Here is a 15,253-nt window from a genome sequence, read left to right on the forward strand (position 1 = left end):
TGCAATTTTTTTTTTTGAAAAGTTTGGAACTTTTTTTACCACTTAGATAAAATGTAACCTAGAAATGTTTGGTGTCTATGAACTCGTAATTACCTGTAGAATCAAAATGGCAAGTCAGTTTTAGCATTTAGTGAACCTAGCAAAAAAGCCAAACAAAAAACAAGTGTTGGATTGCACTTTTTTTGCAATTTCACCGCACTTGGATTTTTTTCCCATTTTCTAGTACATGTCATGCTAAAACCAATGATGGCGTTGAAAAGTGCAACTTATTCCCCAAAAAACAGGCCCTCACATGGCCATATTGATGGAAAAATAAAAAAGTTATGGCTCTGGGAAGGAGGGGAGCGAAAAACGAGAATGCAAAAACGGAAAAGGGCAAGGTCGTGAAGGGGTTAATATACAGTGGTCTGCCATGTTCATAAGCAGAGTGGTAACTTTGTCCGCCAACCATGATTTGCAGGTATCCAGTCTTGTCAATCACAGTCAGAGGAGAAGGTTGTCGCATCAAACCCGCATCACTAGATGTTAATTTTAGTGTAGAATTTTCTGCTATAAATTAGCTGCAGATTGTCTGCTGCAAACGGCATCAGGGGCTTATCTACAACATTCTGTAATGCTGTAGATAAGCCTCCGATGTATCCTGAAAGATGAGAAAAAGAGGTTAGATTATACTCACCCAGGAGCGGTCCCGCTCTGTTCTGGTCCGATGGGTGTCGCGGTCCAGTCCGGGGCCTCACATCTTCATAGGATGACGTCCTCTTCTTGTCTTCATGCTGCGGCTCTGGTGCAGGCGTACTTTGTCTGCCCTGTTGAGGAGCAAAGTACTGCAGTGCGCAGGCGCTGGGAAAGGTCAGAGAGGCCCGGCGCCTGCGCACTGCAGTACTTTGCTCTGCCCTGAACAGGGCAGACAAAGTACGCCTGCACCGAAAATGGGAGGCCCCGGACCGGACCGCGACACCCATCGGACGAGAACAGAACTGGGACTGCCCCTGGGTTAGTATAATCTAACCTCTTTTTCTCATCTTTCAGGATACATCAGGGGTTTATCTACAGCATTACAGAATACTGTAGATAAGCCCCTGATGCTGGTGGGCTTAGCTCACCTTCGATTTTGGGGTTGACAGGTTCCTTTAAAGGATTTAACTCCTCTCTGGTCAGACCTTATCTAGAATACTGTGTCCAGTTTTGGGCACCACATTTTAAAAAAGACATCTACATACTGGAGCAAGTTCAGAGATGAGCGACCAGAATGATGACTGGTCTCAAACCATGTCCCATGAGTAGTGTTGAGCGATACCTTCCGATATCAAGAAGTATCGGTATCGGATTGGATCTACTGATATCCAAACAATATCGGATATCACCGATACCAATACCCGATACCAATGCAAGTCAATGGGACACAAATATCAGAATGTAAATAAGCCCTTTCTGTTCTTCTACATCCTGTTCCAGAGGGCGGTGTGTGGGTGGACACTGTGCATGTCTGTGTGTGCGGGCGGGGTCTGTGCGGCCTGCTGGGGATCTGTACAGGCGTCTTGGGGCTCTGTGTGGCCTCCTGTGGCTCTGTGCGGCTTGCCAGAGCTCTGTGCGTGCCTGCCGGGCCTCTGTGCGTGCCTGCCAGGGCTCTGTGCGGCCTGCCGGGGCTCTCTGCGGGCCTGCCGGGGCTCTGTGCGGGCTTGCCGGGGCTCTGTGCGGGCCTGCCGGGGCTCTGTGTGGGCTTGCCAGGGCTCTGTGCGGGCTTGCCGGGGCTCTGTGCGGGATTTGCCGGGGCTCTGTGTCAGTGATTGACACATTTGCCAATGATGGGACACTAGTAGTCCCATCATCCAGCTAATGTGTTGAATGTAATAAAAAAGTACATACAACATACATACTACATACAATATGTTCATACATTACATACAATACATACATACATACAGACATACAGTACATAAAACATAGAGTACATACTCACCATTACTTGTCATTTTGATCCCTGAAGCCAGTGTCACCTGTAAAAAATATTAAAATAACAAACAACCAATATACTCCCTGTCTGCAGAAATCCACGAGTGTCCCATGACAATCTCCCGTGGAGAACGGCAGCATCAGCTGATGCCACCGCTCTCCAGGGGCTCCAGGAACACAATGACAGAAAGGAAGGTATCCTTCTGCACTGTATTCCTCCACCTCTGTAAAAAAAATAGTCCCTAGTCTCACTTTTGGCATTGCTATGAGAGAAATTTTCCCACGCAGCAATTTCCATAAAGTGAGACTTTGTCCTAAGGTAACCTCTCAGTGATGCACTGCAGGAGCCATTGTCTCCTGTCAGTGTGTCACTGAGGGTCCTATAGAGCAGTGACATCACCCGATGTCACTGTTCTATAGGGGAGATCGTCGTGGAACACTCAGTATTAATTGAACTACGGCAGACAGGTAGTATACGGTTTATTATTTTATGTTTTTTGCAGGCGTTGAAGTATGGTAAGTATGGTTAAATGAAGAATATTAAAATACTTTTTTCCTAATGTGTGCATACTTTATTAACACTTTATTACTATTGGATTAATAATGGATAGGCGTCTTATTGACGCCTCTCCCTTATTAACCCGGCTTAATGTCACCTTACAATAGCAAGGTGACATTAACCCCTTATTATCCCATATCCCACCACTACATGGGAGTGGGAAGAGAGGGGCTAAGTGCCAGAATTGGCACATCTCACAGACTATGGACTGGTATTTGTAGCTGGGGGGCCAATATCCATGGCCCCTCTCTAGGCTATGAATATCAGCCCGCAGCTGTCTGCGTAGCCTTTCTGGCTATAAAATATAAGGGGACCCAACATCATTTTTTTGGGGGGTCCCCCTATTTTAATAGCCAGTAAAGGCTACACAGACAACTGCAGGCTGATATTCACAGCAAGCTACAAATATTGGCCCCCGGCCATCTGCTTTCCCCCTCGCGCAGAATATTACTGTTTTTCAGTTTTTTTTTTATTTCAACGCTCATTAAGGAATCTTTCACACTTGCGGTGGTACGGGCCCGTCGCTATGCGGCGGGCCGACGTACCGACGCATGTTGTGAAATTTGTGCACGACGTGAGCAGTGGATGCGGTTTTTCCGCTGCCCATTCTGAAGTCCGGGGAGGAGGGGGCAGAGTTTCGGCCACGCATGCACAGTAGAAAATGGCAGACGCGACTGACAAAAAACCTTCACTCAAATGTTTTTTCATGCCAACAGTCCGCCTAAACATGACAGATCCGTTGCACGACGGACGCAATGTGTGGCCGCCGTCACGATCCATCGCTAATACAAGTCTATGGGTAAAAAACGCATCCTGTGAGCACATTTGCAGGATCCGTTTTTTTCCCAAAACGACGGAGTGTAATGGATTGCTAAAAACGCAAGTGTGAAAGTAGGCTTAGAAATATCGGCCTTTCTATTACATATCTATGGATATATCTATCTATAGATATATTTATAGATAGTTATATCTATAGATACATAGATTTATTTATCCATATATCTGGCTGCTTTCACACATCAGGTTTTGCCGTAAGGCACAATCTGACGAGTTTTGAAAAAAATGGATCCAGCGGAAAAAAACGGATCCTGTAGAAAAAAACAGATCCGGTGGAATAAAACAAATCCGGTGGAAAAAAAACGGATCCTGCGGAAAAAATGGATCCGGTGGAAAAAATGGATCCGGTGGAAAAAACAGATCCGGCGGAAAAAACGGATCCTGTGAAAAAACTGGATCCGGTGCAAAAAAATGCATCCGGAGGGGAAAAAACAATCCTGCGGAAAAAAACGGATCCGGTGGAAAAAACGGATTCTGTGAAAAAATGGATCCGGTGGAAAAAACGGGTCCTGTGAAAAAAACGATCTGGTGGAAAAGACGGATCCAGTGGAAAAAAACAGATCCAGTGGAAAAAAAACAGATCCTGCAGAAAAAACGGATCCGGTGGAAAAAAATGGATCCAGTGGATAAAAACGGATCCTGCGGAAAAAACAGATCCTGTGAAAAAAACAGATCCTGCAGAAAAACGGATCTGGTGGAAAAAACGATCTTGTGGAAAAATGGATCCTGTGAAAAAAACGGATCCTGCGGAAAAAACGGATATGGCAGAAAAAAACGATCCTGTGGAATAAACAGATCTGGTGGAAAAAAATGGATCCTGCGGAAAAAACGGATCCTGTGGAAAAAAACAGATCCAGTGGAAAAAACGGATCCTGTGGAAAAACGGATTTGGTGGAAAAAATGGATCCGGCGGAAAAAACGGATCCTGTGGAAAAAAACGGATCCGGTGGAAAAAATGGATCCTGCAGAAAAAACAGATCCGGTGGAAAAAACATATCCGTTTTTTTCAAAACTCACCAGATTGTGCCTGACGGCAAAAACCTAATGTGTGAAAGCAGCCAGATATATGGATAGATCCATCTATGTATCTATAGATATATCTATCTATAAATATATCTATAGATAGATATATCCATAGATATATAATAGAAAGGCCGATGTTTCTAAGGCTACTTTCACACTTGCGTTTTTAGCAATCCGTAGTTTTGGGAAAAAACGGATCCTGCAAATGTGCTCGAGGATGCGTTTTTTACCCATAGACTTGTATTAGCGATGGATCGCAATGGATGGCCACACGTAGCATCTGTCGTGCAACGGATCCGTCGTGTTTTGGCGGACCGTCGTCTGGAAAAAACATTCAAGTGAACATTTTTTTGTCCGTCACGTCCGCTATTTTCTACTGCGCATGCGCGGCCGAAACTCCGCCCCCTCCTCCCCGTATTTCAGAATGGGCAGCGGATGCGTTGAAAAACTGCATCCGCCGCCCACGTCGTGCACAAATTTCACAATGTGCGTCGGTACGTCAGCCCAACGCATAGCGACAGACCCGTACCGACGCAAGTGTGAAAGAGGCTTTAATGAGCGTTTAATTTTAAAAAAAAAAAAAAAAACGGGAAAAAAAGGCATGGACTCCTGTGCGATTTTCTGCGACAGAGGGGGAAAGCCGACTACCGGGGGCCAATATTTGTAGCCTGCTATGAAAATCAGCCCGCAGTTGTCTGAGTAACCTTTACTGGCTATTAAAATAGGGGGACCCCCCAAAAAATGACGTGTGGTCCCCCTATATTTTATAGCCAGAAAGGCTACGTAGACAGCTGCGGGCTGATATTCATAGCCTAGATAGGGGCCATGGATATTGCTCCCCCTGGCTACAAATACCAGTCCGCAGCCTCCCCAGGAATGGCTCATCTGTGAGATGCGCCAATTCTGGCACTTAACCCCTCTCTTCCCACTCCCATGTAGCGGTGGGATATGGGATAATAAGGGATTAATGTCACCTTGCTATTGTAAGGTGACATTAAGCCGGGTTAATAACGGAGAGGCGTCAATAAGACGACTATCCATTATTAATCCACTAGTAGGAAAGGATTAATAAAACACGCACACATTAGGAAAAAAGTATTTTAATATTCTTAATTTAACCATACTTACCATACTTCGGCGCCTGCAAAAAACGTAAAATAATAAACCGTATACTACCTGTCCGCCGTAGTCCAATTAATAGCGAGTGTCCCATGACTATCTCCCCTATAGAAGTGACATCGTGTGATGTCACTGCTCTATAGGACCCTCAGTGACACACTGACAGGAGACAATGGCTCCTGCAGTGCATCACTGAGGTTACTATAATTCAAAGTCTCACTTTATGGCAATTGCTGCGTGGGAAAATTTCTCACACAGCAATGCCAAAAGTGAGACTAGGGACTATTTTTTTTTTACAGCGGCAGAGGAATATAGTGCGGAAGGATACCTTCCTCCCGTCATTGTATTCCTGAAGCCCCTAGAGAGCGGTCGCATTAGCTGATGCTGCCGTTCTCCACGGGAGATCGTCATGGGACAATCGTGGATTTCTGCAGACAGGGAGTATATTGGTTGTTTGTTATTTTAATCTTTTTTACAAATGACAATGGCTTCGGGGAACAAAGTGACAAGTAATGGTGAGTATGTACTCTCTGTTTAATGTACTCTATGTCTGTATGTATGTATTGTAAGTAATGTATGAATGAATTGTATGTAGTATGTATGTAGTATGTAGTATGTATATAGTATGTAGTATGTATGTAGTATGTATGTAGTATGTACTATGTATGTAGTATTTAGTATGTATGTAGTATGTAGTATGTATTATGTATGTATTATATATGTATTATGTATGTAGTATGTATGTTGTATGTAGTATGTATGTATGTATGCATGCATGTATGTAGTATGTATGTAGTATGTAGTATGTATGTAGTATGTATGTAGTATGAATGTAGTATGTATGTAGTATGCATCTAGCATGTATGTAGCATGTATGTAGTATGTATGTAGTATGCTGTATTTATGTATGTATTATGTATGTAGGATGTATGTAGTATGTTGTATGTATGTATGTAGTATGTATGTAGTATGTATGTAATATGTATGTAGTATTTTTTTTTTACATTCAACACATTAGTCGGATGATGGGACTACTACTTTCCCATCATTGCCTAATGTATCAATCACTGTCACTGTTGCAGGCATCGTCCGATGGGATTTGTAGTCCCATCGACAATGCCTGCACAGACCCCCGGCAGCCCGCACAGAGCCCCGGCAGGTGGCACAGAGCCCTAGCAAGCCCGCACAGAGCCCCGGCAAGCCCGCACAGAGCCCAGGCAGCCTGCACAGAGCCCCGGCAAGCCCGCACAGAGCCCCAGCAGGCCGCACAGAGCCCTGGCAGGCAGCACAGATCCCCAGCAGCCCGCACAGACCACCGGCAGGTTGCACAGAGTCCCGGCATCCCGCACAGAGCCTCAGCAGGCACGACAGAGCCCCGGCAGGCACGCACAGAGCCCTGGCAGTCACGCATAGAGCCCACACGGTCACGCACAGAGCCCCAGCAGGCACGCACAGAGCCCCCACGGTCACGCACAGACCCTGCCCGCACACACACACGCAGTCTCCGCCCATGCACCACCCACACTCCATTATAGTGCATCATTGCACTATGGAAACTTCCGATTCCGGTATCTGATATCGCAAAAATATCGGAACTCAGTACCGATATTTGCAGTATCGGAATGCTCAACACTACCTATGTGGAATGGTTACAGGATTTGGGAATGTTTAGCTTGCAAAAAAGAAGACAGAGGAGACTTAATAGTTGTCTACAAATATCTCAAAGGCTGTCACATTGTAGAAGGATCATCTTTATTCTCATTTGCATCAATGAGTGGAACAGGCTGCCACAAGAGGTGGTGAGTTTTCCTTCAATTGAAGTCTTCAAGCAAAGGCTGGACAGACACCTGTCTGGGATGATTTAGTGAATCCAACATTGAACAGGGGGATAGGCCAGATGACCCAGGAGGTCCCTTCCAACTCTAACATTTTATGATTCTATGATTCATTAACATGTCTCCTAACCTCTGTAGATTGTCCACAACTGTAGATCTACAGCTATTCTGGTGTAGATAATTCTACACCAAAATCTCCATTTAGCTCTATGGATTTAGGTGCAGGTTTTTGTGCAGGATTTTAGCTCCTTGTCTGAATGGCTGGAATCTTCTTTGCATAATGGCAGCATACATTCACATGCAGTGACAAAAGTAGCTTGGCCCAGCCCCCAAAGCAAAGTTTTGAAGGGGCCTGGGCCCCCCTTCCTCCGCGATGCCCTGCCCCTTTAGCCACACCCCCTGCCAACAGTCTGAAATGAATTTCCAATGCTGAATTAGTGCTCGGAAGAGGGTACACCATGCTGCGGCAGGTGCCTGTCACCTACTGGAGCATGGCAGGTGGTTAAGTAATATTCACCATCTGCTGCCACACACTGCGTTCCTCTGCTTTGATACAGGACCTGGAATAATGTATGCAATCATGTGATCTCTCACATCTCAGGATCTGCATCAAAGCAGAGTGAGGAAAGCAGCGCAGCAGCAGGCGGTGAGTATTAATTTATCTTTGCCATGCTCCAGTAGGTGAAAGGCACCTACTGTACCAGACTTTTGTAGATCCAGGGGGCCCGCTGCTCATGGGTGCATTACACCCCTTGGCAGCAGGCCCCCTGAAGGCCTGTGGCAGTGGCGTCCCCTGCTTACATGGTAGGTACGCCACTGCTGCACTGCATGTCACTTTTTTTAACTGTGCATTTTTTCATCAGCATGTGGATAGGATTTAGACATTTACGCTGCATATGACCGCAACCTAATGAACCATTGAGTTACTATGCTTTTTTTTCACAAATACTTCTTACATGTTTGCTCGTTCTTTCCTGATATAAACCCTTTATTATCATAGAATTCTGCATTTTGCTAGTTTCTGCTGCTGCCGTTAATCCTTTTCACGACTTTGAAGATGTGACATTTTTGAAGCTTGGAAGCATTTTAAACAGTAATATATCATTTTCCACTGGGACAATACATGTCATGGAAACAAATATTGCTTAGCCCCTTCACACAAGATTTTGCTTCAGTTTTATGTTTCTGTTATAAAATCTGAAAATCTGAAGCAACATGCGAGTTTTTAATGTGGGATATGAACAATGGATGCTTCTGATTTGGAAAATTTATTGTGAATTCATCCCGAAATTCTCTGTCTGCTACTTGTTACTTTTTATTTTGTCTCTCATTATTTCCTGTACTAATACTTTCACTTTTAATTAGGAAGTGGACAAAGGCATATCTTGATATTTGGAACAAGAGACAATCTCCATCTACTGGCTCAAAGTAAAGAGTGGTTTGCTGATGGCATGTTTTCCACTACACCACCCCTGTTAAGCCAGTTTATACAAATCATGTAGTCCACAGTGGCCTTGTTGTTCCTGAAGTGTACACCTTGCTGACGGACAAAAGCCGTTCAACATACCAGAGATTGCTACAAGAGCTGAAGAACATGCAACCTGGACTGCAGCCACACAACCTGATGTTGGATTTTGAACTAGCTGCAATCCAGGCATTTGAGAATGAATTCCCCAACCTCAAGAAGACCGGTTCCTTCTTCCACCTATCACAGTCAGTTTGGCGTAAAGTTCAAAAGGATGGACTCAAGGTGCAATATCAAGGTGACCATGAATTTGCTTGTTGGATACACATGATACCTGCCCTTGCCTTTCTACCAACACAGAATGCTGTGCCTTCATTTGAAGAGTTAGTGGAAAATCCTGACTTTCCACAAGAAGCCATACCCATTGCCAACTATTTTGAAGATAGCTATATTGGTCAAACGACTCGCAGAGGCACCTTTATTTCCAGTTGAACTTTGGAATATGTAAGAACGAAAATTAAATGATCAACAGTGATCAAATAATGATGTTGAAGGATGGCACCGTAGCTTTCAAGAAACATGTGGTACTCTTTTCCCAAATATTTACCGGTTCATTAACTGTCTGAACATCAGCGAGAGCTCCACAGTTTAGAAATTATTCAGATAATAGCAGGAAATCCCACAACTGCAAGAAACAAAAAATATGCTGCTATTTCAGCAAGGGTTAAACGTATTGTGCAAGATTTCAACAATAGAAGCTTGATAGATTATCTGAGAGGCATCGCCTACAGCTTTGAATTTTAGTTGATGGTCACATATTTAGCTGTAAAATAATTCAAACATTAACACCTGCAATTTTTCTCCAACCCTTCCCCCTCTATACCTTTTATGTTTCTTGTTTAACAGTTTTAATTTATACAGTTAAAATGTAACTCTAAATAAAAAACAAGCTTTGCTATGTTATAGCACCAGTACCTGTGGCACTGATCTTTTCTAATGGAGAACCCCTTCCAGCAACTTCACTTCTGTGTGAAAAGTCCCATCCAAGTTCCTGCAGCAGGCTCCATGTGATGCAGGATTTCAGTGGCTAATAAGGAGGTCATTTCGCCTTAGTAGCAGAACTTGTGGATGGACTCTAGGGGGCATGGCCACACGGGACATGAACTGTCAGGCTTCTTTCAGACTAGCGGTTTTGCTGGCGATTATCGCAGCAGTTTAAAACCGTGGCGATAGTCTCGGGCAAAAACCACTACATAGCACTCGATTTGCCCAATGCAAGTCAATGGGCTCAAACCGCGGGAAAACTGTGCAGCAGAAAGCCGCACGGTTTTCCAATTTAAAAAATGTTCTATCTTCCTGGCGATTACCACCTTGGTTTTAAACTGCCACGGTAATCGCCAGGAAAACAGCAAGTCTGAAAGAGGCATCAACGTGCTCCCTATGATGTATACAGGGCTGCTGGTTCACAGCCCCCTGCAAAGCTCCCCAACTCCCCATGTGCTCAGTCCTTTACTGGTTTTACACAGGGGGGAAGCCATCCTCTTTTCCAGGATCTAGCACCTGAGGGGAGGGGGAAGGGGAACTTTCCAGAGGGCTGTGATCGAACAGCCCTGAATGTATCACAGGAAGCCTGAATCCATCCACAATTTCTGCTATCAAGGGGGCCCGACTTCCTTAGTAACCACTAAAATCCTGCAGCACATAGAGCCTGCTGCTGTAACTTGGATGCGACTTTTCACACAAAACTAAATAACATTTCCAAATTATTATATTTTAAAAAATAAACTAAAGCTGCTGGAAGGGGTTGTCCATTGGAAAAGATCAGTGACACAGGTACTATAACATATCAAAAGTTTTGGGGCTTTTTTTAGAGCTACGCTGGTTTGACCAATTGTTAATATTTTTCTGTCTGTTTGTAAAGTTACCGCATATACTCGAGTATAAGCCGACCCGAGTATAAGCCGACCCCCCTAATTTTGCCACAAAAAACTGGGAAAACTTATTGACTCGAGTATAAGCCTAGGGTGGAAAATGCAGCAGCTACCGGTGAATTTCAAAAATAAAAATAGATGCTCCATACCGTTCATTATGGCCCCATAGCTGTGCCATATAGTGCTCTGCACCGTTCATTATTGCCCCATAGCTGTGCCATATAGTGCTCTGCACAGTTCATTATTGCCCCATAGCTCTGCCATATAGTGCTCTGCACCGTTCATTCTTGCCCCATAGCTGTGCCATATAGTGCTCTGCACCGTTCATTATTGCCCCATAACTGTGCCATATAGTGCTCTGCACCATTCATTATTGCCCCATAACTGTGCCATATAGTGCTCTACACTGTTCATTTTTGTCCCATAGCTCTGCCATATAGTGCTCTGCACCGTTCATTCTTGCCCCAGAGCTGTGCCATATAGTGCTCTGCACTGTTCATTATTGCCCCATAGCTGTGCCATATAGTGCTCTGCACCATTCATTATTGCCCCATAGCTGTGCCATAGAAAGCTGTGCCATTGCTGCTGCTGCAATAATAAAAAAAAAAGCCATACTCACCTCTCTTGCTTGCAGCTCCCAGCGTCTTGTCCCGGCGTCTCACCGCACTGACTGATCAGGCAGAGGGCGGCGCGCACACTATATGCGTCATCACGCCCTCTGACCTGCACAGTCAGTGCGGAGAGACGCCGGGAAGATCGAGCGGTGCCCGGCGTGTGGAACGCGGACAGATGAATATAAAATACTCACCTAGTCCCGGCACTCCTGACACTGCCCCTGCCTGTCACACTGTCTTGGGGTGCCGCAGCTCTTCCTGTCAGCGGTCACTGGCACCGCTCAGAGGAATGAATATGTGGCTCCACCCCTATGGGAGTGGAGTCCATATTCATTTCTCTAATGAGCGGTCCCACATGACCGCTGTACAGGGGAAGAGCTGCGGCACCCGGAGTGTTATGGACCTGGTGGTTAGGAGCACCCGGAACGACCTGATGGTTAAACTAACACAGGACAAGCTCTGGGAAGTGGGAGCTCTGCTAACCGCAACCCCTAATCCTATCACACACACTAGAAATAGCCATGGAGCGTACCTAACTCTGCCTAGACGCCTCTTCACAGCCTAAGAGCTAACTAGCCCTAGAGATAGAAAATAAAGCCTACCTTGCCTCAGAGAAATTCCCCAAAGAAAAAGGCAGCCCCCCACATATATAGACTGTGAGTTAAGATGAAAGTCACAAACACAGAAATGAAACAGGTTTCAGCAAAGGAGGCCAGACTTACTAAACAGACTGAGGATAGGAAAGGTATCTTTGCGGTCAGCACAAAAAACTACAAAAAGACCACGCAGAGTGTGCAAAAATACCTCCGCACCGACTCACGGTGCGGAGGTGCCACTCTGCATCCCAGGGCTTCCAGCTAGCAAGGCAAAATCATGATAGCAAGCTGGACAAGAAAACAATGAACAAAATAATTAACTAGCAGGGACTTAGCTTCTGCTGGAGTAGACAGGTCACCAGAAAGATCCAAGAGCGAACTGAACCAGTACAAGAACATTGACAGCTGGCATGGAGTAACGATCTGAGTGGAGTTAAATAGAGCAGCCAGCCAAAGAATAAACTAAGTCACCTGTGGAAGGAACCTCAGAAGCAGCACTCACAGCCACCAGAGGGAGTCCATGGACAGAACTCGTCGAAGTACCATTCATGACCACAGGAGGGAGTTCGATAACAGAATTCACAACAGTACCCCACCTTGAGGTGGGGTCACCGAACCCTCACCAGAGCCCCCAGGCCGATCAGGACGAGCCAAATGAAAGGCACGAACTAGATCGGCAGCATGAACATCAGAGGCAAAAACCCAGGAATTATCTTCCTGACCATAAGCCTTCCACTTGACCAGGTACTGGAGTTTCCGTCTCGAAATACGAGAATCCAAAATCTTCTCCACCACATACTCCAACTCCCCCTCGACCAACACCGGGGCAGGAGGATCAACGGAGGGAACCATAGGCGCCACGTATCTCCGCAATAACGACCTATGGAACACATTATGGATGGCAAAAGAAGCTGGAAGGGCCAAACGAAATGACACAGGATTGAGAACTTCAGAAATCTTATACGGACCAATGAAACGAGGCTTAAACTTAGGAGAGGAAACCTTCATAGGAACATAACGAGACGACAACCAAACCAAATCCCCAACACGAAGTCGGGGACCAAAACGGCGCCGGCGGTTAGCGAAACGTTGAGCCTTCTCCTGGGACAATGTCAAATTGTCCACCACATGAGTCCAAATCTGCTGCAACCTGTCCACCACAGTATCCACACCAGGACAGTCCGAAGGCTCAACCTGCCCTGAAGAGAAACGAGGATGGAAACCAGGATTACAGAAAAAAGGCAAAACCAAAGTAGCTGAGCTGGCCCGATTATTAAGGGCGAACTCAGCCAAAGGCAAGAAGGACACCCAATCATCCTGATCAGCAGAAACAAAGCATCTCAGATATGTTTCCAAAGTCTGATTAGTTCGTTCGGTTTGGCCATTTGTCTGAGGATGGAAAGCCGAAGAAAAAGACAAATCAATGCCCATCTTAGCACAAAAGGACCGCCAAAACCTCGAAACAAACTGGGAACCTCTGTCCGAGACGATGTTCTCCGGAATGCCATGCAAACAAACCACATGCTGGAAAAACAATGGCACCAAATCAGAGGAGGAAGGAAATTTAGACAAGGGTACCAAATGGACCATCTTAGAGAAGCGATCACAAACCACCCAAATGACCGACATCCTTTGAGAGACAGGGAGATCTGAAATAAAATCCATGGAAATATGCATCCAGGGCCTCTTCGGGACCGGCAAGGGCAAAAGCAACCCACTGGCACGAGAACAGCAGGGCTTAGCCCGAGCACAAGTCCCACAGGACTGCACAAAAGAACGCACATCCCATGACAAAAAAGGCCACCAAAAGGATCTAGCCACCAAATCTCTGGTACCAAAGATTCCAGGATGACCAGCCAACACCGAACAATGAACCTCAGAGATAACTCTACTAGTCCATCTATCAGGGACAAACAGTTTCTCCGCTGGACAACGGTCAGGTCTATTAGCCTGAAACTTCTGCAGCACCCGCCGCAAATCAGGGGAGATGGCAGACAAAATTACCCCCTCTTTGAGAATACCCGCCGGCTCAGGAACACCCGGAGAGTCAGGCACAAAACTCCTTGACAGGGCATCAGCCTTCACATTCTTAGAGCCCGGAAGGTACGAAACCACAAAATCAAAACGGGAGAAAAACAGCGACCATCGAGCCTGTCTAGGATTCAACCGTTTGGCAGACTCGAGATAAGTCAAATTCTTGTGATCCGTCAAGACCACCACGCGATGCTTGGCTCCTTCAAGCCAATGTCGCCACTCCTCGAATGCCCACTTCATGGCCAACAACTCTCGATTGCCAACATCATAATTGCGCTCAGCAGGCGAGAACTTTCTAGAAAAGAAGGCACATGGTTTCATCACCGAGCCATCAGAACTTCTTTGCGACAAAACAGCCCCTGCTCCAATCTCAGAAGCATCAACCTCGACCTGAAACAGGAGCAAAACATCTGGCTGGCACAACACAGGGGCAAAAGAAAAATGACGTTTCAACTCCTGAAAAGCCTCTACAGCCGCAGAGGACCAATTGACCACATCAGCACCTTTCTTGGTCAAATCAGTCAACGGTTTAGCAACACTAGAAAAATTAGCGATGAAGCGACGGTAAAAATTAGCAAAGCCCAGGAACTTCTGCAGGCTCTTCACAGTTGTCGGCTGAGTCCAATCATAAATGGCTTGAACTTTAACAGGGTCGAGGGGGCCAGCTGTACTGTTATGGACCTGGTGGTTAGGAGCACCCGGAACGACCTGATGGTTAAACTAACACAGGACAAGCTCTGGGAAGTGGGAGCTCTGCTGACCGCAACCCCTAATCCTATCACACACACTAGAAATAGCCGTGGAGCGTACCTAACTCTGCCTAGACGCCTCTTCACAGCCTAAGAGCTAACTAGCCCTAGAGATAGAAAATAAAGCCTACCTTGCCTCAGAGAAATTCCCCAAAGAAAAAGGCAGCCCCCCACATATATAGACTGTGAGTTAAGATGAAAGTCACAAACACAGAAATGAAACAGGTTTCAGCAAAGGAGGCCAGACTTACTAAACAGACTGAGGATAGGAAAGGTATCTTTGCGGTCAGCACAAAAAAACTACAAAAAGACCACGCAGAGTGTGCAAAAAGACCTCCGCACCGACTCACGGTGCGGAGGTGCCACTCTGCATCCCAGAGCTTCCAGCTAGCAAGGCAAAATCATGATAGCAAGCTGGACAAGAAAACAATGAACAAAATAATTAACTAGCAGGGACTTAGCTTCTGCTGGAGTAGACAGGTCACCAGAAAGATCCAAGAGCGAACTGAACCAGTACAAGAACATTGACAGCTGGCAT

The sequence above is a fragment of the Ranitomeya imitator genome, chromosome 1 (assembly GCF_032444005.1).
Source record: "Ranitomeya imitator isolate aRanImi1 chromosome 1, aRanImi1.pri, whole genome shotgun sequence".
NCBI lineage: Eukaryota > Metazoa > Chordata > Amphibia > Anura > Dendrobatidae > Ranitomeya > Ranitomeya imitator.